This window comes from Pteropus alecto, unplaced genomic scaffold (genome assembly GCF_000325575.1).
Source record: "Pteropus alecto unplaced genomic scaffold, ASM32557v1 scaffold95, whole genome shotgun sequence".
NCBI lineage: Eukaryota > Metazoa > Chordata > Mammalia > Chiroptera > Pteropodidae > Pteropus > Pteropus alecto.
In genome coordinates, this window is record NW_006441071.1 from 13,591,673 (window position 1) to 13,618,336 (window position 26,664).

General features: G+C 32.2%; 1 protein-coding gene across 3 annotated transcripts in view; it reads left to right on the plus strand.

Moving 5' to 3' along the window:
* RFX3 (regulatory factor X3) overlaps positions 1-26,664 on the plus strand; it is a 260,761-nt gene that overhangs the window by 18,352 nt on the left and 215,745 nt on the right. The gene's annotated exons all lie outside the window — the stretch shown is intronic.

Here is a 26,664-nt window from a genome sequence, read left to right on the forward strand (position 1 = left end):
TAATAGATGGTTATAAATGTTATGGAGAAAAATAGAAGAAGAGGGGAGTAGAGAAGGATAGGTGATGAGGGTTGCAATTTTGAGTAGGATGATTAGGTAGACTATAGAGATAAGGTGACATTTGAACAAAGCCTGACAGAGGTAAGTTTTGTATATTTCTTCAACTGTGGCTTTATATCTTTATAACATTGATGCCTTGATTAATGCTAGCCTGCTTTCTATACGAAAGAGTCCTAAGTGTTTAAAGCTGGCCTTACACGGTACTTTTCTTTCTGCCCTTTGCCTCTTTCTCTCATTTTTATAAGCTTTCCCCTGAATATACAGCCTTTACCTTATGTTCTTTTCTGGTGTATTAATGAAAACTATGGTTTTCTATAAGGAAAGAAGCGGATTAAGAGACTTTCAAAACTTTATTTTTTTTGAAGGGGTAGGGGCTGTTTAATTCTTCAGTCTACCCTACCTGCTTTCAAGTCAAATGTTCTTCTGAAACACCTCTATCACTAAAAATTGGAAAGAATTGATACATGAAATATTAAAAGTAAAAATCACAATAGGCAAATCAAAATTAGAATTAGCTGACTGCTAGATTGTTTGGTTATACCCTTGCTTTGCTTATATGCCTAATTTATACTAGAGAAAGAATCTTTGTATATGATGGCTTGTATGATCAGAATGCTCTTTAGTGTGAAACTAAAGATGTGAAAATAAAATGTCACTGTTTATATAGCATAGCTGTCTATCATTATGTAGTATCTTTAATCATAGATTTATGAATTTAAATTTTTATGTATGCAAAAAAAACAAGTGAGAGTTTAGATAAATAACAGTTACTAATAGAGGCAAATTGACTTAAATTCTGTTATTTTGACAAATGGATTGTCATGCTGATATTTTTTAGAATGAGGTTTTTAATGTACTAATGTCAAAATCATATTTTTAAATTTCAGTTCAGTGTCAAATATTAAGCATATGTGCCTGTCATTCATTATGAAATGTACAGTTTAATAGTATTCGAGGCTATTGTACTGTATTGGAATACTTCAAAAATGGTACAAAATATATTATATAATGTAGTAATAATATAATGTAGTATAATATAATGTAATGTGTGTTTTTAGCATATTTAAGTTAAGGAAGTAGAAATTGCTTTGGAACCTTAAACAAAAACAAACTACCTTTCTCTGTTTGAACTTATATAATTACATATACAATATTTATTTCTAATTCTGTTTTCCATCCTTAAAAGATGATTAAATAATTATGCTTACAGATATGCCCAGGCATTTGTGTCTGAAGTGAGTCCAATATGCCCACAATTTAGCAACCTGTAGGCTAGCTAGAGTTTGTTAAACTTGAGTAGTTGGTATTTCTGCCATTTAAAAATATAAATTAAAAATTAAAGAAGCTGAATTTAGTATAAGCACTTGTTTGTACCATCACCATGTTTATGAAAAAATATGTGAGCTGTAAAAGACTTTGGAGCGCAAGTCTACTCTTATTTTTTCCCCTAATTTCTTATTAAGAAAAAATTTAAACATATACAAAAATATCCATCACTCTACTTTAATAGTTAACAACTCAAAAGTTAATTTTTTTTCAGCTATACCTCTTAACTCCCCACCTATACCATTAATATTCCCCTTACTTTTTACCTATGGAAAGAGACCCTAAATAGCCGAGTCATGCTCAGATTGCCACCATTGCTCTGCTTTCCCATGTCGTGTCATCTCCCCTGTGGATGGAAGGTAGATGAAAGAAAATATCTTGAAAATAATAAAGGTTAGTTTCCAGACAAGTATTATTCAAGATTTTGAGTTGTAAACTTTAATATTTCTTGTCTCAGATTTTGATTTGGAATTAAATATAATCTTCCAAATTTACTATAGACTCCACAAAGATAATTTGCTAAGTACTCTATGAGAAAGGAACATTTGTCTCTGTATTAAGGTGGTGTGTTTCTTTTATGTTTCCTAAATATTCCCTGAATATTTGCTTTTGCAAAAATTATGAGATACATACCTTTGAGGTTTTCTGCATTTATAATGTGATGTAACTAAAATTGTTCTTTGGATTTATAGAAGTACTTGAAGATGCCTTTTTCTGTATCTTCAGTTATGCATTTCAAAAATTAATTGATCCAGTACCTTATTTTCAATTGATCTAGTACCTTTTTCAAATTTTTGAATATATAAGAGTAGTAGTTAAAAAGTGAAAGTGGTTTTTAAGAAGTTTTAAACAGTTTTTAATTGATATCACTTTTCTAATTACGTGTTTGTATCACATTCCTTTTGTAAAGTTTAATACTAAAAATAAAACTCTTCCTTTGTACTTTCAATATCCTTTGACCATGGCTAAACAAATTATAAAAATAATTTGAAAAAAGCATTTTGGGAAATATTCCTTTAAGAGAAGGAAGAAATAATATATAGTTATGGCTCTTATAAATATTTCTTTTCTCTTTATAATTGGTAAGATATGACTACTAAAAAGAATTCTAACCTGTAAGTTATTTGTTACCAACCCTAATTATGTGACTTGTCAAAGAACCTGCAATTCTTGATAAAAATTTATGGAATTAAAAAAAGAATTCAGTTTTATTCAGTAGCATTTATTGAGGATGTTTTATTTATTTATTTATTTGTAAATGTGTATGTGGACATGAATCAAATATGATGTGGTGGTGCAAATCCAAAGAAACTGGAATGTGCAAAAAAGAGACTTAATTCCAGGGATGAATATGTTAGTCTCAATAGCTACATACTCTTCTTGTTTTCTTTTAAGGATGCCACACTGCATAATTATTACAGCTTCATAAAAAACACCAGAAGGCTCTTTCCAGCAACACTTCCACTATGAGATTTTTATCTCCATTGAAAAATGTTTTATTCTTTATTTTTGCCCCATTGCCTTTTAGTTAATTGTGCCTGACAGGATCCTAAGTATTAATGTAGCCAGTTTAGAACTTTCTTTCCAAGCAGATTCTTCCAGCATTATTTATTACACTTGACTAGTAATTGACCAACTATTAAATAACTACTTTAAAAGTTAAACACATTTGCCTAACATGTCCTGTGAATGTACACATAGATTATGACTTTAATAACTTTATTGATTACTGTGAATGTAATATGTAGTGTGTATGCTTTAATATTTTGTTCTTGTTTGGAAAAAATCAATTTTCATTATTTTTAAAAAGATTTCCCTGTATTAGGTCCTGCGCTTATAGAATTAAGTTAAAATTTCCTTATCCTAAATGAGAATTGGAAAATATTTAAATTACTTTAATGTAAAATTGAGTTTTCAAGTTACTGATCACGTGTTTTTTATATCATAAATGTTACCAATTTCACTGCATCTTTTAGGAACATTTTCTTTTCTCAATTGTTGTATGCCGTCTTAAGAAGTAAGGCTGGACCAAGGAAAATCTAATTATTGAATATAAAAATCTCATATTGTCTATTTTTTCCTTTTTTCCTCATCTGTGAAGTGAATCATGTTTCTTTCTGCAAATTTTTTTTCAATGATTCTCTAACACATTCTTGTCTCTCTTTATCATCTTTCGTGTCCCCTTTCTCCTATTTGCTCTGTTCTTTTGTGCTTGGCTTTACTTATTATAGGCTTTTTCAGTCTAAACCTTCTTAGCCAACCCATTCCCTTCCTGCCTCAATCTCAGTTCTTTGGTCATATGTCTTTGCATTGCCTCTCAGCCTGCTCTGACACTCCTTTATTAGTGGATTGTCTTTTTTTGGATAGTTGTTTTGCATTCCTCTGTTGTTACTTGGTACTTTTAGAGAAATAGTTAATATCCTTACTCTGCTTCCTATGTTGCACAAAGAGAAGAAATAAACACAACCATTGAAGGACAGATATACATGGTTCTTTAAAAAAGCATAAGGTAGTATAGTTGACAGATTATTTTAAAAAGTGCTCCCGGTTCAGAGTAGTTAGGAGGCCTAAATTTTGCCATGAATATAGAGAATATGTCGCCTGGCTTATTTATTTATTTATTTTTAATTATTATTTTTAACTTTGAAAAGCTGCGGGCAACATTAATATAGTCAGAATATCCCTGGAAAGTTCTGGATAAGTTTTCATAGTTAAGATTACTGTAACATCTATATTATTTGTATTTACCTGTGTGGCCTTTGTTATTTTGTGGTAGACCAACTTCATCTATTTTTGTCTCCAAATACTTTATGGGAAAGACCTGTCATACATAAATAAAAGTCAGTCCATTTTTAAAAAAGCAGATAGAAGTCCTGTCTCATACTCTGCTCACTTTTCAAGTTCTTTTCCACATAAATTTTTTTAGCAATATTTTTCTCTCTTTTTTTTCACTTACGTTCAAGTAATGCTATCTAATTGTAGTGAATTTATGTGAATAATTTATTGAGTATTAATCTTTAAAGTTATAGAGAATATGCATATGATAGGATAGAATAGATTTTAGAATTAATATGAAATCATTACTAACCTAAAGGAATGAAAAGAAAAACAAAATAATCTATTTTTATGAAGTGAAATTTAGAATTTCTTCAGTTTCTCATTGCTTTTTTTTATGGGGCAAGGGGAGTGTTATTTAGTTTTGCAAATGTCATGACTCCTGGGTTTCTAGATTAAATTTATTTTCCAATTATTGGAGTTTATTTAAGTCTAAGATATATGTGTGTATATATATTTTATATATTTATATTTAACATATATTTAACTTAAAATGATATATATATATTTTAAATTAAAGTTGAAGATACTTTGTATTGCTTTTTTTCCCCTGAAACTTTTTTTCTTTTCTCTTTTATCCCTGAAACTTTCTGAGTTCATTTATATCCATTACGACCTTTTAGAGGAGTATATAGAAATAAAAACTTGGAGATGGTAGGTGGTATAATTGAAATGTAGATCATAATCTGTTCTTTGTTTGTTTTACCAAATTAGTTAGGGATTCTGAGGATACATTTTGAATATTTGTGTATGTTTAGCATTTTGTCCCTTTGTTAGAAATCTCTCAGTGTGACTTGTTTTTAATAGGATGTGTCTTGAATTGTGAGCCAATCACTCTTGAAAAGTATTAAGCCCTTTAAACACACTAGTCATACCATAGAGGGAAGCCTACAGGTTTATTAGCACTCCTTAGCCTGAAAGCGCAGCATACCCTTCTAGGTTGCACAGCAACAGACTCCTAGCAACGGTGATAGATTGAATTTCTAAGAGTGACCAAGCCGGATGTAATAATAAAACAAGAGGTACAAACAGTTGTCATGGTTTTCTTTTCACAGTAAGCGTTTGATTGGGGAAGCTTAGCCTTTCAAAAATGGGCAAACTTCTTATAAAACTACTGTTTGTATACAGGATTTCTAGTGTTAAAATAACAATAATAGTACCAAATTTAAAAAGTTACTGATTAAAAAAAATAGTAAGCTCAAAATAAAACAAAACAAAGGGTAAAAGGATTATCATATAAAGTTTTCAGGGAATTTTTTTAAAAGGCTTTTATCATAAACTTAAAACAGTAGCAAAATAGTCATAATGCTTTTTAAAAATTAAAATAATAATATTTGTGCTTTCTTTTTGAGATCATTTATTTAAATTTTGCGACAGCACTTGTAGTTTTATATATATAATTTAAGTGGATGTGCATATAACACTAATGCTTAATAAACTTAAAATTTAAGAAAACACTATTTGAACTATATATATGCAGTGTTTTTTGAAATTACGAACTAATAACTAATTTAGCAGAGAATTTATTGAAAAAGAAAGAATAAAGTAGTAAAATCTACAGTTCTCCACAGTAATAGTAAATGTGATATTCCTAAAGGTGTACTACTGTGCTATAACTTTGTCAACATTTCTCCTGTGTATCCTTTAGGATGTGTTTGCTACATAGCCATTAAAAAAAGATTAATTCAGATACATTCACAACCTGAAACAGATCCTGATTTCATCAAAAGAAACAGGTCTTGGTATAGCTGCTGGAGTAGGGAGTAGAACTATAGCCTGTGACAGCAACAAGCTGTAATATACATACATGCTAATATTCTTGATTTGTTCATCTTTTGTGTCAGCATTGGGAAAAGATTGTTAAAGTGGCAGTTATAGTAAAAACTGCAAATTACAGTAAAGAGCAGAAATTAGGTATTTGTGACCTATTATATTTTATTAAAAGACTTGCTTATTAAAATGGTATGGTTTATTCTGATTGCTTGACAGCTGCCCTAAACAGATTAGAAAATACACAGCTTTAGCTAAGGGTAAAATCAACTTCCTAAGCAAGTACATGACATAAAACAAGTAAATGGTATAGTATAAACTTTTTTAAAACAATAAATTGGCTATTTGTAGAGATGTTTATTAGTGATTAAGTGGCATGCTCTTTTGCATTTCTATAATAATAGCTTACCCACAGTGACATTTTCCCATTGAGGTATTTTACTACATCCACCTGATATTATATACTTGGTTTCTACTAGAGGATCTTATTATGAGGTATCATAAATCCAGGGATCAGCATGTCATCACAGAGAAGCTTTTTCCTGCTAACTGATGAATTATTATCCTAATTCAGTATAAATGCTATCTTTACCAGGCAGAACTCTTGGAAGTTTTACCACTAGATTATCAATTTCTGAAATGTTTTTAATGTTCTTTTCCTCTTAATAATCCAGTAGGGCCACAGAGAGTTTAATACTTGAATTTAGGCATCCCTTTTACAATACTGAATTGCTTTCCTAAAGAAAAATTTATTATGTGACTTTTGTTATCTTCAATGGTATTTCTGAAGTTTTACTGCTGCCTACTTTGTTCTATCTTTATTTTATATAGTCACTATATAGCACTTTATAGAACAGTTCTGCCTATCAGTTATTCTGAATTATAGTTTAGCAGTTAGGTAGACTGACCTGCAACACAGTCTAACATTTCATGACTGTATCATGAGGCATGGATATGCACTGTTGTTCAGTCTGTGAATATGAAATCACAGCTCACTCTTGAAGACACAAACACAAGTTCACTATGATGCAGATTTGTGGGAAGATTACTTTCCTCAAGTAATGAATATAGATATTTGTCAGGACTGTCACAATATTGATGGAAGTCTGTCGTAGTACTTGCATAGAACAGTAAAATTTCCACAAATGCCCAAACTATGCTATGTGAAACACTCATGCTAATTCCATATACACAAATATCCACTACTATTTATATCTTTAACTTAAAAAAATCTGATTGTATAAGGTCTGTCAGCTTGCAAAATTGTTTAGAAAAGATGTGAGTCCTCATCTTTTGAATAAAATAGATCTGTTAGAATCCCGGCTTTGATAGCTAATTATTCTTAAACTAATTCCTCAACTTCTTTGATCTCAGATGTGCTATGTAAATATGGAGTTATTACCTATTCAATTGGTTTCTAAAACGAAAAAGTGAAAAATAAAACATCATAAGTTTATATAGAGTAGTATTGCAGTCTAGAATTAGCACTCAAAGTGGTAGCCTAGTATTGTCATTATCTTTCTAGTTTACTCCTTGTGGTAGGTTGTGAAGAAGGTGGCATCAGAAAATGGTAACATGGAACTGGATATAATCAGAAACAGAATTGTTTTCAAAGAGGGATATTTTGTTAAGTCGTTTTCACTGTTGGTTACTAGGTAAGAATTTTTTAGAGTAAACTATGAAGTGATCCCTCTTCACAGATTTAAATCTTGGGGTAGGATCTTTTCAAAGATTACAAGAGCAATTATCAATAGGACAAATATGCACTAAACAGGTGAAATACTTATTATGCTATACAAAGGGTAGAATTTAAAGAATAGGGTAAATTTATTTATTTTAGTAAATATGTACAGTGAGCCTTATTTTATTTAAACATTTAGCCTCTCTCCAAATTTTTCTTCTATGTAAAAACTTTAAGAGCAGAAGTGAGTAAACTGCCCAGCCTTGTGTTACTTTGTTGATATAAGAGAATTGAAAATGAATTATCAATAGCTTCTGCTGAGAAGTAAGGCAGCAGTGGAGTCACATGAAAATCTGATTACCTTTTGGTACTTTTTGTCCTATCCCTTAAAAAATGTTCAACATGTTCACCAATATTTTACAAAGTTTAAATTTTAATATATTCTGTTGTCGCTACAGGGACAATAAAGGCATTTAATTTAATGAGAAGATATTTGCATAAGAATAGAAGTGGGTTGAAATATAACGGTTTCAATTAGTAGCATTTAATCAGTTTAGGCAATGGCTACCCTGTTTCAATTCTTTGAACAAGGTAATGCTAACCTAAGCTTAAGGACAGGAGGATATACAGAGGTGCTAATGTTGCTTTGGTATTTTAGGAGAGAAGAATACCAAGCTACTTAGAGCCAAGAGAAATTAGCACTTAATGTTATGTGGATACAGTATTTCTGATAAAACCACTAGCTGCTGCCAGTTGTTCTGCAGATTTTAAAATAATGAATTTTTTTCTTGACTTATGTGCTTATATTGTTAAACTGTTCAATGATATTAGGTTGAAGAATTAAATATTGCCAAAAACATTAAATTAGGAATTTTTAAATATCAGAGTTAAAATATAATTCTACTCTGATAAAAGCAATTTTTTTGTCATCAACGAATATGTAACTCTGACTTACACATATGGTGCAATTGTCCACTTGTAAAATTGTAGAACGTAATTGTACCTTTTATGCATAATTGAATATTATGTCCAGGCCAGTGAAGATTCACACATTAGCTTTGTAAGTAATCCCTCTGCATAGCATTTTTTGACCAAAAAATTAAGTTTTTATCTTTTTTTTCCTTGCTATTCTTAGCACCTTGAGTTGTTGAATTGGGGAAATATGGTATGTATACATATACATTTACATACATATGTATGTAAATACACACATGAAATAGCATAAACTTTCTTTTCAGTGCAGTCTGAAATTAGAATTCTTCATATTGAGATAACCACTAGGTGAGAAAAACTAATCGAATACCAAAGTAGTCCAAATTCTTACTATTGGTAAGGTCTTTTCACACCAAAGTCTTTTATGCAAACCATATACTGTATAAGGATGCTGCTCAAAGTGTGAATAAAGGGTCTTTGCGGTCATAAACCCTAACACTACGGGTGCAAGAATACAAATGGAAACTCATTCATTATATTTCTACATACTTAAATGTTACAAATCAGCTAACTGTTAAATAAAATATTCTCTTCCCTCCTAATTTGACAAATATAACTTTATAATGACATGGATGGCCATTTAGAATTCTTAGATATTTCAGTTCTGTTCTAGAACATAGTGGCAAAGGGAGAACTGGCCTTCTGTCACCTCATCCCTGTCCTACAGTCTACCTCCCTTTCCCCATATCCTAGGCTCTTTACCATAGCATGTTCACATGCTCACTCCCCAAGCAACCTCGCCTCACCCTTTACAAGTTATCTCTTGACTACGCCTCAGGCCTGCAGGTGCGTATGCCTATATTACCTTCTGCCCTGGGATTGATAGTCCAGGGCTCAGCATGGGATTTTGGGGTACTGGGATTCTGCTGAAGTATATTTCAGAGGAGTCAGAGAGCATGACCCTGTGCTGTGCAGATTTCTCACTTTATGTGGAAGCACCTGGGCAGTGGGCCAAAGTGTGTTCTCTAAAGTGCATGGCCCCTTTTTTCTAGGTCTCAGGATGGTGCTGGAAGGGATCATGACATGACATGAGTGACAAATCAGCAGGACTTATTTACTGTTATTTGGGGGGTATGAGAAAATAAGTGAAAAAGTTTAAAGAACACTGGGTTCCAGGAAGATTACAAAGCCAATTTAGCGAGGACAACATGAGAGAACAGATGAGATGGGATCTGAATGCAAAATAATTATGTTTTGCTCACCATTGTATCCTCCAGCACCTAATCAACTTGTAGCACATTGCCAAGCACATAGTAGCAACTCGATAAATATTGAAAAGCAAAGAAAAGGTATTTTGGATAGCTATGTTAGAGATGTGAGAAAAAGTCATTGTAGAATATAAGAAGAAACAGGGAAAATACGTTCTTGTGGGACCAAGGCAGAGCTTTGAGGGAGGGAGCATCTTGCTGTGATTGTCAGGTAGTGTGTGAGCTACTTGTGTGTGCAGACCATGTATATTCAATATTTGTGTGTGTGGTACCTCACACAGTTGTAATTCTTTCTTAAATGAATAATTGAATAATTTTATATGAGAACAGGCTTTAAGAAATGAATTGGATTCTATAATACTTCAAGTCAGAAAATTTCAAAATGACAACAAAGTAACAGGAAAATCTGATAAGTTAAAATTACTAAGTTCTTTTTGAGAACTATGTGTTAATTAATGTAGATTATAGCATTTTTGCTGTATCTGATTTGTAATCGCCTAAATACACAGCAAACACCTGTGGTTATTTTAGTGATCCTTGTCTTGTTCAAGTAACCCCAAATATGTGTATTTATATTATTGCCTGTTCATATATACTCAGCTGTGCCTGTTCGCTTTGTTATTTTTCTAAGTTTAATGGACCAACATAAAAATTTATGGCAACTGTCACTTAATGTCACCTTTACCTTTAAAGAAAGAAAGAAAACAAAACTAAATCATGCCAGGCAACTATGATGCCATTTATAGTTGACTAAATGATCAGATATACTCTGTACTAAATTGATATGTTATGGGCCAAATTTAGGGCAAAAATGATATAACGTATATAAACGAACATGTAAGTACATGTTTGTATAGCAGTGTTACCCTAAATTTATTTTATTAGCCAATAAAAATCATTAGCTTAAAACAACTTTGCTCGTTTTCCCTTGAACTAGATTTCTTTTTAAAATTTCCATAAAACTGAATAATCATGAATGTCTTATGAATTTCCTCAGTGTTTTTACCTGTATATGCATTTTTGCTTATTTATTTTTAGGAAACACATTTATTTTTAAGGAATGAACAAAGATATGTCAGCTGCTAATCATTTCCCACTTTTGCTTCTCTATATACAAAAAGTTAGCAGTCTGATTCTCAGAATTGTTTCATCTCTCATCTTAACAATTTAAAAGTACAGATTTTTTTACGAAGCATCATTCTCTTTATTTTTTCCCTAAATTATATTTTTCTTGATTATTAGAATAATATATTTATTCTTAGAATTCTAATTCTTTCAAAAATGAAACTTCTCTCCCCTTCCCTGTAAAATCAAGACTATCTTTTTTGGCTAAATAGAAAACTTTTAAAATACAGATATAGTTTTGCAAAGAAATACTTTAGAAATAATTCAGTTATATGACAACATTTATTCACAAACTTAATAATTTAAAATAATCACATATTTTCTAGAAGTTAAAGGATTCATTTTTAACGTTTATCTAATTCTTCTTGCTTTTAATATTTTAGGCCACTTGATCATTCTGGCATTTTATGGTAGAGAATACATTGTGTTTGGCTCATGGAAAGAATATGAGGTAATTGATCACATGTTCTCTATAAATTCTGAACCATATATGCAACATATAGAGTATTTTAATATGTCAAAATGGGATCTCATGTTCAAATTTTTTTCAGTTACTTTTATATAAGATTTTGAGGTAAGTTTTTCCTTTCTTGATGGTTGATAATAGTTAATATGGTAAGGAACTTTATTTCCTTTCACTACTTGTATATGTTTAAGACAAAATAGTATCAGCCTGTTCTGCACATATTATGTTAATTATGATGATGATGATGATGGCTGCAGTTCACAGAAAGTTTATTAGCATTTAAATCAGAGGATCTGACAAGTATTAGAAACATGTGAGTTACAGGCAAAACCAAGGACATCATGGTTAAATTGCTGGATTAAAGGACCAGTCATTGATTTTAACACAATATTTTGCAACATCTTCTGAACCTGTGTATGTTGGGGTAACTTCATTCACACTGGGTGAGTCAACCTGGATATTAGGCTCAAGGGATAGACGGCTAGTGAGTAATGTCAAATGTATACTTTTGCCTTCTGTCTTCTAGTAGTGTTTTTACAGGTCTCTGGGATTGTGTGTTCTTTGTTTTTATTTTTCATTATAAAAACGAGTCATATAGAAAAAAATTCTTTTTGGTAAGTTATTATTTTTAATTGCTTCTGATAGCTTAGCTTTCTTTGGGTCTATAGGAACCACAAGAGAACTCCTCCTTCCTACCTGCCTTTTCAGCCTGCCTAAAGTAGGAGTAAAGGCATGCATTGAAAAGTAATGCTAGCACAGAGTTTATAGGTATTGAGGTGCCTTATAATGTGAAATTTCTGGGTACTCTTCATGGTCATTTAATGAGAACACAAATATGACTCTTATGTTAGTGTTTTCCCATTTCTTTGGTGCCCATATGTCACCCATGTGGTGCCTAGGTCTAATATCCTAAAATGGCAGTCAGCTAAGTGTACATGCCACATGCATTTCTGCAATTGTTTCACAGATTACTGAACATCAAGCCTGTATCAGAGAAAATTCAGATTAAAAATAGTAAAATATAGCAACTATCCTTATGAAATCCAGCATGGAGATCAGCATATGTTAATTATCTGGTGGATTAATAGGCTAACACAGTGCTGTCGTTATGATTCCCCAACTCAGTAGTATGTTGGTTATGTAGGCAAGTGCAGCAGTTTGGTGTGAACTTCAGCTTCTACTACAACAGTACTTTTAAAAGAGGTTTTCCATAGCGTTAATAAAGGTGAAAAGAGCAGGGGCGGAGGCGGATTGGGTTGTGGGAGGTGGTGGGGTGAGAGGAATAGACATAGAGTCTGAGTACATGTGTGCTGTTCATCATCATTGATCTTTGAGATTATGTTTGTACCCAAATTACTTCTCTCTTTCCACATAGTTGAAATGCAATTGCCAGCCCATTCAAGATGATAAAACACTGCCATTTTTTTTTTTTTTTTGGTATTTTTTTCCTCTGGGGCTCTGAGTAGTATTTGATTAGAAGATAAGGTTTCAGAACCAGTGCTCCATACTACTTTCCTTTTTGCAAGGTCTATAGAGTAGCAAACTATGTCTCTCTTTTTGTTCTTGCATTCTGTTATAAGTGACAAAGTTATATACTTCTAGATCCATTGTAGATCCAGAAACAAGAATTAGACTTGGCATTTTCTTTACTTCTATTCCTTTTCAGTAATATTTACTGAATTAACACCCTACACAGGATACACAGTTATTGACTCTTTACTAGGGCCAATGACAATTGGTTTTAAAAAAGTAGTATAGTATTTAATATATAAATGTAAAAATTATAAAAATTAAAATATAAACTGCATATTGAACATGTCTTGCTCATAAAGTGACATTAATAAGCATCATCATTTTTATACAACTTAAAATATTACTTGGATTTCATAATCTCAAGCATGGTAGTTAAGAACATTGATTCTTAAAAGTAATTTCTGTAAGCTACTATCTATGTATAGAACCTTGAAAGTTCTAGGTTATAGTAGCATTTATAAGTAATGGTAATAGAATCAAGGAATGGCTCCTACATCATATTATAGAATTTTAGAGTCTTTGATAATAATGGATTCCAAAATATATTTTCAATTTACTGAGCATGCATTTAAGCCTAATTGTATTGTAACAATCTATGAAATTACTTATCTGCAAATAGAAAATAAATCCCATCAGTGGTCCATCAAAAACATTATGAAACTTAATAATGGTTAAAAGTTAATAATATGAATTTAAGATTAGAATAACTGTTTAGGCTCATAGCATTCTAAAAATTGAATATGTATCAACAGTTTTGTACTTTTAAATATGAGCATGACTTTAGAATATTGTTTTTCTTTAGTCATTGAGCTCTTAGAGTGCTAAGCACTCTAATAATGTTCAGTTATTTTCTCCACAATTCGTTCTGAATGTAGAACAATTGGAGAGGCACTGAAAAGGGCAGCAAAATGGATATTGACAGGAGGGAGGAGAAATTCAAGCCATGGAAGTTACTTATTTAGTCTAGAGAAAGGAGGAGAAGAACCTTAAAATCTATTTTCAAATTTATTTGTATTTTTCTTTTTTGTTATAAACTTTCAGTGAAAATCAATGAAGTAGCAAAATGACAGGTGTGTTAGAGAGAACCTTGTTATCTCCTGGAAAGTCAGACATAAACAGAATGAGTGTAATATGTGGAAAGGGTGATTTTAATGTATCATAAAGAAGATACTCTGTAAAAGGTCATTAAATTCTAGAGTGGTAATAGAGAGATATTTGGGAGTCATACTCCTTAAAAATCTTTATGACCAGAATATTTGTTCAACTAAATATATATTTTATATATACAGTCACTACCAAGTTTAGGGTTTTTCGATTATAATTTTGCTGCTAATTGCTTGGAAACGTAATGCAATATGCACATAAATATGCTCATAACTAAAGATGATACATGTAATTTATGGAGATCTTTTTATTATTTTTTCAGAGATAAATTAAGATAAAAACTGCAAGTGCGATTCAAATTTGAAATTATAGAAAGAAACAAATGCTCTTAATCTGAGAGATAATATAAATTCCATATGATTATGTGCACTTTAAAAATACTTGATGGGAACACAAAGGGAGCTAGCAACTAGTCAAGAAAGTGAGAATGAAGCTTATCCTTTGGCAAGATGGTCTAGAGCAAATAGCTTATGGGTTTTTGATTTAGTCAAACCCGAGTTTGAGTCTTGGTTCACCAACTTACTAATTCAGTAGCCATATGTAATATGAGGATAATAACTGCTGACTTGCAGACTTGTGAAAATTAAATAAAGGATATTTTTAAAGTATACGATCCAGTGATTGGCATAGAGTAGTACTTAACAAGCGATAATTCCCTTCATTGCCCCTATAGTTCATATAGTTTCTCCAGGAGTTTGGATGAGGAAAACCAATAGAACAAAGAAGGTATAAATGGGCAAATTTGGGACATAAAGTTCAACATACTTATTGAATTTACTATTTAACTTCTCAAATTTTACTATAACCTATGTGATCAACAAGAACTTACTACTTTTTTTTACATTAAGGAGAAACCAGTTTGGGTCCTACCTTGAGCAAAAGTTTCACTGTAGACTCACTTTTAGGAAGAAAGCTGGATAGAATTTTGAGGAGGAAACCACATGTGAAACAGAAAATGTGAAATGTCTTCAGATCTTAATTGCTGGAGAAACTTCCTTTTATCAAAAGGAAATAAATGTTTACTTAAGAGTTCAGTGTAACACATGCACTATTTTCTTGCAATTTATGGTCAGTCAGCTCTCATTTTATTTTATTTTATTTTAAGTAGCATAACAATCTTTGCTTCTCTTGACCACTACTTACTCCATCCCTCCATCCCAGGTAATGTAAGTCAGCTGACTCCCTTAGCGGTCTTGCATAGTCGTGCATCTCATTTAGTAACTAGTTAACATTTTATAACAATAACCAATATTTATTTAGTGCTTCCTATGTGTGAGGCATTGGGGTAAGTACTTTATATGTACTCACTAAATCCTCACAGTGTCTGTGAGGGAAGTAGGTACTACAGATCCATGATCCCTTATATTCACTTCTGAATTTCAGAAGGCTCTGAAAATCACCAGTTTCCCTAAGTTTGTGGCAAAACTAATTTAGCTGCAAAACCTGAACTAAATTAGATGGGGTGCTTAAGGTATTTTTGCCACACTTTGAACATTCATTCATTTATCTACAGAGATGTTAATGTGTATGATTATGGATTGCTGCTCTAGATCCATCTGTGGTGTTAACGTATATATGGCTTTATTCTCTAAAATTCAAAAATTTCTAAGTCATGTGACATATCTAGCCCAGGGGTTTAGACTAGGTGGTTGTAAACCTATTTCATTATTTCATTTCATAGGTGATAAGACTGATGCTAGATGATCAGTAAATTGCCAAGGTTTGAATGGTATGTTAAGATGTTAAATAAATTACTCAGGTAATGCATGGTAAAGACAAATTTAAACCCAGCAGTCTTACTCCAGAGTCTATATCCTTTTTCTAGAATCCTGGCTTTGTGAAAAGTAAAGAGAGCTGAGAGATCTACAAAGGAAATAACTAAACTCCTTACACTCTGGGTACAATAGCTAAACTGAAAAGCAAGATTTATTGTGGATAATCTTGCCCATGGCTAATTGAGAATTCTCATTATACTGCGTAAATAACAAGCATAAGTTAGGCTCCCAAGTTAACGTACCAAGTGATGCTGGATTTTTTTGAGCTATAGAATCAAAGTCTCTAGGATTTTACATATGCAAGTTATTTCTCAAAGATAGATAACATAGCAAGTGTATTCTCTTATGCCAAGTCTATTCTTTAGCACTTAAACATTTCTGCTTCATTTTTATTTTTTGAAGTGACATTTTAAAAGAAATTACAAATTCTAAATGATTTATGAATAGAAACAACTATGAAGGATTTATGATTTTGAAGTCATTTGAAAGAGGAATAAATGTACATTTTCATTTAGTATCTATATTAACTGATTTTTAATCAGTATTTTGTATTAAAAGTAATAACATTTGAAAATTTACAGAACCTCAGGTTTATGACAGTTAACATTATTTTAAATGATAGTAATTTTGTATTGTGGTTATAAAAATTAAATATGCTTAATGTAAAACATGCAGAAAATCCAGAAAGGTACAAAGAAGAAGGTAAAAAAAAAGTCATTTCTGCTCAGTAGTTACTGCACATCTGCTCACAAGATTACTGTCACATCTTAGGATTTGTGTCTCATTGAATGCATATATGTTCACTGTGACACTTGTGTATGAACTTCTGCTCACACATATATGCACTCTCTCTCCCCGCCTTACAAATACAAATATAAAAACTGGTTCGTGCAATTTGTTTTTAACTTTGACAATTGTATCTTGGGCATATTTTCATTGTAATAAATAACACCTTTTATTGGTGTTATATATGAATGTATCAATTTATTTAAGCAATTCTCCAAATAGACATTTAGGTGGTATCTTGTATTTTGGTATTATGATTAATTATTATATGTGCATCTTTGTGCAACGGTCCATTTATTTTCTTAATATGAATTCTTAAGAATGGAGTTGCTGGCTAGATCTGGGTACATTTTGAATGTTTTTTTATCTACTACCAGATTACTCTCTAGAAAGGTCATGCTATTTTATACAGCCACCAATAGTGCTTTCATATTTTGTTTCTTTATACATTCTCTGACACTGAGTATGATCATATATATATATATATAGTGCCAGTCTATATATATATATAGTGCCAGTCTATATATATATAGTGCCAGTCTAATAGTTGAAAAAGAAATCTCACTTGGATTTGCATTTTTGATAGCTAATGACAAAAAAATTTTAAAGCATATTAGCCATTTGTATTTATTTGTTTATTGTTCATTTATATTTTTAGCCCATTTTCCTACTGGGCAATTTCTTCTTCTGTACCTCTTCCTCCTTTTAAATTTCAAGATTTCTTTATAATATAAGGATATAAACTTTTCTTATCCATACTGCATGTTTTGCCATTTAAAAATATTTGCTTTGTTTTAAACAGGTTTTGTTTAGGAGATATTTTGCTAGGTGAATGTATCACTTTATTTTCTACTTGGTATTTCCCCATTAGAGTATGACCATTACCATTCACAATGACTCAGTAGATGGATTAAAGATAAGATGTTTAAAAACTGAAGGTACTTTTCAGATGGGAAACCATTTTGCAGATGCGAAGGTGACAAATTGCTCATGTTAATTAGATATATTTGCTGTGATTACAGTTTCAATAGCTGCATATCAAATAGGAATTAGGAGGTATTTTGATGTAGTTGAAAGACTCCTTTCTTTAAAGGCAGATAGTCTTGGCTTTGTTTATTTGTTCTTTAACTTACACAACAAATATTTTCAAGTGCCTATTATACATTAAACATTCATAATGGATAAAATGATACTTACTAGCTGTTGGCCAGGGCAGGTTACTTAAACAGGCAATTTTTTGACTCAGTTTATTTGTAAAAGAGGTATAATACCTACCTTGTTGAGTTGTAAGGATTAGTTATAGTTTACCTGAAATATCTAGCAGCACCTGACATAATTGGAGAATAATAAGTCATAGTGTTACTGTTGTTTTTCTTCATAGTCACAAAACATAGTATAATTTTTTGCCTATTATATATAATATCTTTGCTGTGGTAGTAATTTCATATATGGAATAATTAACTAACTATGTTTATTATAATTTTATTAATAGAGAGAATGGAGCCTAGCTAGGTTGACTATACTTAGGATCCTATCAGATAAATAATACTTTCTTATATTTGTATAGCAGTTTAGTTTTTAAAGGTTTTTGTAATTTCTTGTCTTATTTGTTATACAGTTTTCCTATGAGATAAGCAGGGCCTGTGTAATTTTCCATTCTATAATTGAGAAGCTGAGGCTTGGAGAGAATGATTGACTTGTCCAAGGTCACATGACTTATAAGTGATTAATCAAGTTCATATTTTTCTTCCACCTATAATTAAGATTCTCACTGAACCTAGATTGACCCTCAGTATATGGTAAGGCACAGAGAATGGAATCTGACATAATTTTCCAGTCTTTTAGAATTAGCCATTTTTAGTTTTTTTGTGGTTGCTCCCATTGCAGTCATCTGAACATTGGCCTTAATGTTTTAGTTGTCTGTAGCATTGATGGTGGTTATAGTGAATCACACCTCTGGGTATTCATGCCCTTGTGAAGACCCTTTCTTTTTAAACTGGATTGGACCTGTAGCTTACTTTAACAAACAGAATGCAACAGAATTAAAACTGTTCCAGGTCTGGGTGTAAGCCCTAAGAAGGCCAGGTAGCTTTTGCTTTTGTATTTTTGAGACACCCGAACCATCATGTAAGAAATCTGGCTACCTTCCTGTAGAGACCATTTGGAAAAGAGAGAGGCGTTGAGATTACATGGAAAGAGAAACCTAGCTAGCCTAGTATTCTAGATGAGGCCGTTTTCTATGTGCCAGCTGAAAGCATTCATGTGAGTAACCATCAGCAAGATGAGCAGAAGTCCTGCCTAGCTGAGCCCAGTCCAGACTGCAGAATTATGAGCAAATAAAATGATTGTTTTCTTGAGGCAAGAAATTTTGGGGTGGTTTGTTACACAACAATAGAAAAGCAAAAGAAGCATTTATTCTTGAAAATAAATATTTTACTAAAAGATGTTTACTTTTCTTGTCCTCTTGATGGTTTTGGTTTTTCTGTGGCTTGTAAATATGAGGCAGTGTTGAAGAGAGATAATATTTGTGAGTAACTCTTTTCCTTTCCAGAAATGGACTTTATTCAACCATAAATAACTTCATGGGTTTGGCTGATAATTGAGTGAATCTGAGGTAAACCACTTCTTCTGTACTTTATCTCTTCAGAGAAATCTCAAGAGATAGGGTTGCTTCCTAGGTTCAGGTCTCTGATTCTTCTTTTCTGTTAAATTTCCCACTCCCAGCCTTTTGTGGTTCCTTTTATCCCTGTCACTGTTGAATTGGATTTGGCATAGTTCAGCCAAGTAAGACAAGATGGAATAGCCTTTCTTCCTCTCTTGAACTTGTTTCTGTTGTCTAAAAAAGAGACTTGAGAAGTCTTTTGGTGTTGAGAGTGGATCTTTACTTTTGGTCATTGACATATTAGTTAGCAGGAAATTAGTACAGTGAAACATTGCTCATGCAGTTTATTTTTCCCTGACAGATCAGTTTCTCTCTTATTCAACTTTAAATATTGCAGTATGGTTTTTTTTTTTTTCGTGTTTCTAGTAGAGATAAGAATCAGTGATCCAAAAATTTATAAGTATAAAATTTTAAACATCTTTTTTGTTGTTAAAATGCTTTGTTTGGTCTTAAAAACTATATGAAGACAGATATAATATTCCAGAGCTTGATGGGCTTCCAGATTGGTGGAGTGAGGGCCTCGATATATTTGCTCTCCCTCTAAAACAACAAAAACGTGAGCAAAACAATTATAATCAAACATTTCAAAATTCTGGCAATTAACTAAAGCCAGAGAATTAACTGAAAATCGACTGCCTATGAGAAAACTACTGAACCTTGAGAAGACAGTGGGTCTATGACATTTTAACTTGAGGCTATTTCCATCTTTCCTTCTTCCCCAGCTTTGTGGTATAGCAAAAGCTGGCAGCCTTAAAGACAATGAAAGGATATGACCACTTTTGGAGACCCATTAGAAGCACCAGCTCTAGAGCACAGTTGATATTTTGTCCACACTTGCAGCTCCCTGGGAAAACTCTCTTCTCAGAAAGTGTTGGCCATTTGATTTGACTCAGAGCTCAGCTCTGTTGGGGGAAGAAAAAGCCTACCTCCAGGGTTTTGCTGAAACAATAGCAACTATTGGCAACATCTCCACTGCTTAAGGCTGTGATTTCAGCTGGGGCAAAAAAGAGCCTGGCCAGGATTTTAAAAGGAAATTCTGGAGAATTAGCCAACCATTGGGGATTTTGAAAAGCTCCAGCATATTCCTGAATATCTAAAAGGTTCCACAATGTAAAAGGCTGCGCACATGCCCAGGAAAGACCTGAGAAAGGAGATTACTTTTGGCTGATTTTGAGGTTCTGTGTAAGTAGGAAGTGAAAGCTAAGGCTGTCTTATAAACTGCCTGAAGTTCAAAGGTGAGACTTCTTATAAAGATATATTTGGCAAAGGGTGGAAGACAAACAGGCAAGTATTTGAGGAGATCCTTTGAGCAATCATTGGTTGACCACTAAATTATACTGACCCAGTGTGATTCCTAGGAAGCCAGGCTTAAAAATAAAAAGAACTTAAAAAATTTGACAGAGAACTCAGTCGCCACACATTATAGGGAATAAAGAATCTATAGAATTAGTTCATGAAACTGCTAAACAAATAAGCAACATCAATAAAAATAACAATCAGTGATAAAAATCTTGGTGGGGCAATATGGAAGATTCTGAAAGAAGAGTTGTTAAAATATATTAATTAAAATGTTTAGTTTTCAACAAAATATTAAGAGAGATGTAGGAAACAGGGAAGTATTCCAGGTACACAAAAGAAAAACCCACAAAAAAGCCAGCCAACAGAAAGATGTCCTGGTGGGAGCCAAGATTTGGACTTAATAGAGAAAGATTTTGTCAGCTTTTATAAATATGTTCAAAGAATTAAATGAAACCATGTCTAAAGAATTAAAGGAAAGTATACAAATGATGTCTTACCAAGGAGAATATGAATTAGCATAGAAATTATTTAAAAGCCATATAGATATTCTGTAATTTAAAAGTATGATGAACTGAAATGAAAAATTTTCTAGATGGGCTTAGCAACTATGAGTTGGCAGATGAAATAATTAATAAACTTGAAGATAATTCAATAGAAATTATTCAGTGTGAGGAGTAGTAAGAAAAGAAAGAAAATGAACAAGGCTTTAAGAAACCTATGGGTTTTCATGTACTGTATCAACATATGGGTAATGGGAGTCTTAGAAGGAGAAGAGTGAAAGAAAGAGGCGGAAAGAATATTTAAAGAAACAGTGGGAGAAATGTTACCAAACTTGCTGAAAAGTATTAATTTACACATTAAAGAAACTTAGTGTACTTTAAGTAGAATAAACTCAAAGCAGTCTACATTTAGACACATCATAATCAAATTTACAAAAGTGAAAGACAATGATAAATTTTGAAAACAACAAGAGAAAAATAACTTGCCATGTAAAAGGGATCCCCAATAAGATTAATAGCTGACTTCTTATCAGAAACCATGGAGCCTAGAAGACATTTTCAAAGTGTTGAAAGAAAAAGATTGTCAATCAGGAATTCTGTATCTAGCTAAACTTCAAAGATGAAGGAGAAATTAAGACATTTATAAATAAAAACTGAATTTATCACTATTAAACCTTCCCTACAAGAAATATTAAGGGATGTCCTTTAACTTGAAACAAAGGACATTAGACAGTAAACTCTAATCTACATGAAGAAATAAAGAGCAAAAGTAAAGGCGACTACATAGGTATTATGAAAGACATATGTATAAAAATACATATAAATGAACTTTTTTTTGGTAACTTTATTTCTCCTATTTTAAAACATATAAAGCAATATTAAAAAATAATATATATATAAATATGTATGTATAAAGCAATAATAAAACTTTGTTGATGGGCTTATAACATGTAAAGATGTAGTTTTGTTTGACAACAATAATAAAAAGGAAGAAAATGGAGGTATATTGAAGGTTTTTATATGTTGTTGAAATTAATCAAAACTCAAATGTTTCAGGTTAAAATGCTAATTGTAAGTTCCAGGGCAACCGCTGTGGAAATAATGCAAAAAAATATAGCGAAATAACCAAGAAAATGAAAAAGATACATTAGAAAATATTTAACACAAAGGAAGGCAGGAGTTGAGAAACAGCAGATATTACAGAGCTCAAATATTCTCATAGAATGGAAGTTATAATGTGTAGTTTTCACATTAGATAATGTATTTACATAATCTAAGGAAATGTTACCAATAGAGCATACTGGTTTATTGGTCCTCTTAGGGGCATAATTTTATGGTACTATCGGACACATCAATAGATTTTTAAAATATGGTATAAGAAAAATGCACCAAAGTGAAGTCAGTGTGAAAAGATTCCATTACCCCCAGTCCTTAAATTGTGGCTTTGTTTCCATGAAGATGAAACAGCAATACATGGAAGTGAGAGATACCCTTGATTTTGTTTCTGAAAGTTTGGGTATGGAAAATTTAGTTCTTTCCCTTCCTCTAAATGTAGGGGGGGGGGGAAGGAGAAGAGGGGGGGAAAGATGAACAAAGGACTTTGAAGAATAGAGGAGATCCTGGGAAAAAGGCATCTGAAGATAAATGTACATAAGAAAGGGCTGTTGAAAAGAGAAATGTTCTGGGCAGAACATTTCAAAAGTCTTGAAAAGTATTTCTGTCTGCGTTTTTCATATATTGTTGGTCCTTTTCTCCATAGGTGCCCAGTTCAGTGGAGATGTGATCTCATAACAGAGATTGTTCAATGTAGTTTAAAGCTGTCACATTTATAATATATTACATATGCCTTCAAAAAATGAAACCCATGTTTAGCTTTATGGTGTGAAGAAAGTTTAATTATATCAAACAATATATGTAATTTCCTTATTATAGAAAAGTGATTTAAATAAATTTTCTTACTACTGATTTAAACTATCATTTAAAAATGAAATTCTCAATCTGTTTCAGTCCCAGCACAGTTGAAGAATATAGTATATTCGCATCAGTAATGATGGCTCACTCAACTGGGAGCATCTCTCTGGGTGAGAATAAGTAATATTTAAAAAGACCTCCAAGTAATTTGATATGGAATACTTCCTTTTCATTTTAAGTTACAAATTTAAATAATAGATTCCTAGAATCTTATGGAAACTACTGTTATTAAGAGATTACAATGATTAAAATTGAATCTACTCATGTGAGACTATTTTTTCTTCAGTTATATTAAACCTTTCTAATACTTCTATTACCTTACCTGAGTTTTCAAGATATTTTTATTTCTAGGGTTTTTTTTTTTAACCATATTAACCATTTTTTAAGTGTGCAGTACAATACAATTAAGTGTACAACAGATCTCTAGAACTTTTTCTTCTTGCAGAACTGAAACCCTATATCCATTGAAGAATAACTCCCTTTTCCTCTCCTTTCAGCCTCTGGTAACCAGCACTCTACTTTCTAAGCATTTGACTACTTTAGATATTTTATGTAAGTGGAATCATGAAGTATTTGTATTTTTGCGACTATCTTATTTTACATAGCATAATGTCCTCAAGGTTTATCCCTGTTGTAGGATATGACAGGATTTCCTTTTTTTTTTTTAAAGGGCGAATAATGTTTCATTGTATGTGTATATCACATTTTCTTTATCTATTCATCCACTGATGGGCATAAAGGTTGCTTCCACCTGTTTGCTATTGTGAATAATGCTGCAGAGATCATAGGTGTACAGTTATCTTTTTGAGGTCTTGTTTTTAATTCTTCTGGATATATAACCGGAAGTTATATATGGTATTGTTGAATCACATGGTAATTCTATTGTACTTTTTTGAGGAACCTCCATACTGTTTTTCATAACAGCTACACCATTTTACATTGCTACCAACAGTACACAAGGGTACTAATTTCTCTAGATCCTCACTGACACTCGTTACTTTTTGCTTTTTAAAAAACTTAAAAAAAAAAAAAATTATAGCTGCCATCCTAATCATTCTTAAGTTCTTAACTTACTGTAACATGTTAGGTCTTTATTTCATTTGCTTCTTTTTCACTTTCTAAAGAAACAAATAGTTATTTTAGGATGTTTCCTACAGTTATTACAGAGCTTCACACTGTTTCCTTACCTCAGACACTAGAATGACAGTTGGATCCAGTATTCTAAACATATAAATTGAGTATTTAAAACTGGACATTTGAACTCCTTCATAATTTAACAGAGATGGTCCTCTTCTGGAATTCATATGATACTACACGAATGCATCACCATCTTATAAGGCAGAGATATGGTGCTTTTTTGTTTCTACTTCTAGTTTCTAAAATGATAAACTTGTCTTAATGGCATCACCATAATGGTGATTACTATCACTGAGCTGGCTTGGCTGCTCTTGTTTCCAAGCAGTCCATAAATGCCACATCTTTGAATGTATTATTTCAGCGTATATCTAATGTGCTTCTTCAACTCTCTAAACACGGTTGTCTCCATTTCATTTACCCTGCGGCATCTGCTTGTGAATCTGTCATCCATCCATTCTCCATAGATTTCTTGCCTAAGTAGAGTTGTGTTGCCAAAGGCTTTGCTTCAGTGCTCATAGACTAGCCACTTTCTAGTATCCTATATTTGATTATCCTGTCTAGCCATTTAATAGTGAGTACAGCTTATGGATGATGTTTATGATTATGTTCAAGACAACAGATATAATGCTTGCAATCCATTTAGGTCTTATAGGTATATACATTTGGGCACTTTCTGTTTTGCAGACAGAGTTTAGATTTGTTAGGACCCCAATGTTTCCAACCTCTCTGACTCTTCCAAAGATTCTAAGGTTTGGGGAAAAAATATGTAAACACACATATTAAATTTGGGGGAAGATCTGTATTCAGGTTTTGACTCTGCAACTTGTTGGCTGGCTTACATTTAGATGTTTCTTTTCCTCTCTGAAGATAGTGATACTTAACTTTTTATTTTTAAATCTTCATCGGTATTGTAAGTTTGTCTTTTTAGGAAGCCTGTTAACCAAGGAGATTATCACTTTAGAATTTTCTTTTTACTAATAGTGAGAGTGAAGGGATTTCAACTCTAGTGGTACTTTTATGAACGATATTTGACAGGAGATCTTTTCTGATGAATTTGTTCTTATAGATTGTCGATTAATTGAAAAAGTCAAAACAGTAGGTCATAAAGAATTATGCGAACATCCCACTAATATTTTCTTTTAAAACCTGTAAATGGGCTGATTAGAACCAAGGCCTTTCCTTGTAGTATAGGTTTGCTAATTGGGACTCCAGGTCTTTCATAAATCTATATTCATAACAAATCATTTCCAATTTATACTTTTCTTTAATGTAGGTTAAAAATTTAGACAATTGAGAGTAGTGGTTTTCAAGGTATATGATTCTCAGACATCAGCATCACCTGGGAATTTTTTAGTATGCAAAATCTTTGATTTCACCCATACCTACAGAATCAGAAACTGAGGAGGTGGGGCTTAGCAATTTGTTTTCACAGGGCCTCCATGCTAAAGTTTGAGAACTAGTATTCTGTATTTTATGATTTTTCCCAGTTTCTCTATTTCTCTTACCTTTGCCTAATGCAACAGCAATGTCTTTTAGTAATTTGCCTTTATCAAGTTTTTTCAAAACTTTTGACTTAGTTTTAAAGATACAATACCTTTTATTTTTGCTTTTATGGTTTACATAATATTTAATTAGATTGGCTAATTACAGTAACAGTAAAACTCCCCTAATGAGGTTTTGGAACAAATACTGTTGATTTGGGGAGAACATACAGTTCAGCATTTGGGAGTAAAACTGTGAGGGGCACACTGTAGAGTAATCTACAGGCTATGAGTTTTCAGCATGCCTTGGGCATCTCTGTAGGTATGGTTGCAGAGGAAATGGAAAGTGTGGGTTCATATAGCAAATTGGATAAGTGAAAGGTGGTTAAGAGGGCTTCTTGAATATATTTTTCTATATAAGCTTATAAATTTCTCTGATCCATTTCTTTATAGCCCTTAATTCCATATGCATGGTTTAGACTTTTGTTGGTCTGTAAGTCGTCTTGGATCGATCCTGGAGGTTGAAATTTATTTGTAATAACTCCCAGATCTCTTAGGTCAATATTATGGAGAAAGCAGAGAACTCATCCAGTAGTTCATATGGAAGTTGTGTGTCTATTTTTGTTGACACCAAACAGGAAAGTACGTAGAAGCTATTACTTGATCTAGAAAACAGATGGAAATGTTCTTCCCAAGTCTGACATTATAGCTTTTGCTCTAATTTATAGTACATGCTTTGATTTTGGGGAAACCAATCATATGTGGGAATAATTTAGTTCAGCACATCCCGATGACCATTCCTATCAAAGTGCAGGTGAAATTTTTGCTCACCTTTGAGATGCTTAAGGGGTTACATAAGTTGATCTGAAATCTGGCCTACTGAGTTGAAAAC